Source organism: Otolemur garnettii, unplaced genomic scaffold, assembly GCF_000181295.1.
Source record: "Otolemur garnettii isolate 467f Iridium unplaced genomic scaffold, OtoGar3 scaffold00007, whole genome shotgun sequence".
Classification (NCBI taxonomy): Eukaryota; Metazoa; Chordata; class Mammalia; order Primates; family Galagidae; genus Otolemur; species Otolemur garnettii.
In genome coordinates, this window is record NW_003852402.1 from 11,475,275 (window position 1) to 11,477,443 (window position 2,169).

Consider the following 2,169-nt stretch of genomic DNA (forward strand, 5'->3'; position numbering starts at 1 on the left):
GACTGGGGCACTTGCCTGCAACCTGGTTCTGCTCTGTTCTGGCTTCCACAATGCCTTCAGAAGGATCTTTCTAGAATAAAATTTCTCTTCTTTTTCAAATCTGCCACTGAGTCTGCTTGTAGCGTAAGTTTTCAAATGTTTTGGCCTTAGGACCTCTTTGCAGTTATAAAAGTTATTGAAGACCTCAAAGAACTTTGTCAATGTGGCTTTTAGCTATGAATAGTTACCATGTCAGAAATCAAAAGTGATTTCAAAATATTTATCAATTAATTTAAAAATGAAATAGCAAATCCATTACATGTGAATATTTTTGTGAAAAAATACCTAAATTTTCCAAGACAAAATAATTTTTTTTTCTTGAGACAGAGTCTCACTATGTCGCCCTTGAGAGAGTCGGGTGGCATCATAGCTCACAGCAACTTCAAACTCTTGGGCTTAAGTGATTCTCTTGCCTCAGCGTCCCAAGTAGCTGGGTCTATAGGAGCCTACCACAACGCTCGCCTATTTTTTTAGAGATGAGTTCTTACTCTGGCTCAGACTGGTCTCGAACCTGTGAGCTCAGGCAATCCACCTGCCTAGGTCTCCCAGGGTGCTAGGATTACAGATGTGAGCTACCATGCCCAGCCCAGGACAAAATAATTATTGAGCAACATGGCATTGTTTTCCATTTTTGCAAATCTTTTTATTGGATGGCTTCAAAATAGAAAAAACCTCAATTCTTGTCTTTGCTTCTGTAGTCAGCCTATTGCAATTTAATGTGTTAGTTGAAATTTATGAAGAAGATTGGAGCTCATACAAATGTGTACTTGAGAAAAGGAGGAGCATTTTAATTGCCTCTCAGACAATTGTGAAAGTATTCTTTGTTACTACACCAAAACTCAACAAGAGGTAGTTTCTTAAAGGTTAGTTGCAATGTGGAATATGGTTTCAGTGTAAATGAAATTCTCTTATTCTGTTACATTAAAACCCATTGATCTGTGTTGCATTTTGAATAGATATTTGGCAGCAACATCTATTGATCTTGTGGACGATAGTGGGTCACTGACTTATGTAGAGCTTTCAAATATTGACACGTTAATAAAACACTGTTGAATGTGGAAAAATCTCATTAGTTAATGTTACCACTGATCTCATCTCGAAATTCTTTCAGTGTTTGGGAAGTTGTCAAATCCATGGTGTACAATTTCCAACACTTTAATATTTGCTCAGAAGCTTGAATTCTATCATTGGCAACAAATACCGTCAGTTCTTTTCCTTGAAAAGACGGGCTTGCTGCATTCATTTCTTAAGAAAATGTCTGCCAAATACTCAAATCTCAACAGCCATAATTTTGGGAGGAGCAGTTGTTTTTTCAAGTAAAAATGGTGTTCTATGAAAAATGGCTAATTTCACCTGCAACTCAGAGAATTGCACAATGCTTTTCCTAGAGATAACCAGAGGGCTTCGGTATGTGGCCGAATTGCTTTATGAGTACTTTCCGTTCCATCACACAGAATACGAGAAAGTTACTCAAGGGTCAAGACTTAATAAAAATAATAATTTAACTCTTTCATCAAGGATGTTCTTAGGCAAGACAAGCTCAGCACTCAACATGGCTTTTGCACCATCATTGCAAGCGTCTGTAGAGGTTAAACAGCAAATGGTGTGCTGGCGTTATTATAAAAATGGTAGTGACCTCCTGGATGCCTTGAAAGGTTTGGAGACCGCACTTGAAGAAACAGTGCCCTACTAAGTGAGACCGTAACATCTTAGTGTGACCCAAACAGTGCCCCATGAGCCACCCCAGCCGACCTCCCAGCCTCATCTCTCATACCATTTCATCCCTACTGGGTTCATGCTACAGCTGGAAAGAACGGACTCCTTCTGTTGAGGAAGTGCCCTGGCTCTAGAGCCAAACCCAAGCTGCTTAGCTTCTTCCATTCTCCAGGAATGAGAACCAAAGTGACATTCTTCATGCTTCACACCTTTGGGCCTTTGCTCGAGCATTCCGCCCAGAACGCCTTTTCCCTTCTGGTGAGCTCCTATTCCGTCATAAAAGTCTTGCTCAAATATCACTTCCTCTGTGAAGCCTTCCCTTGCCCTCCAATGTACACCCATATTACTTTGCACAGGCTTCCTTTATAAAACTTAATACATTGGGCCAGGCGTGGTGGCTCATGCTTGTAATCC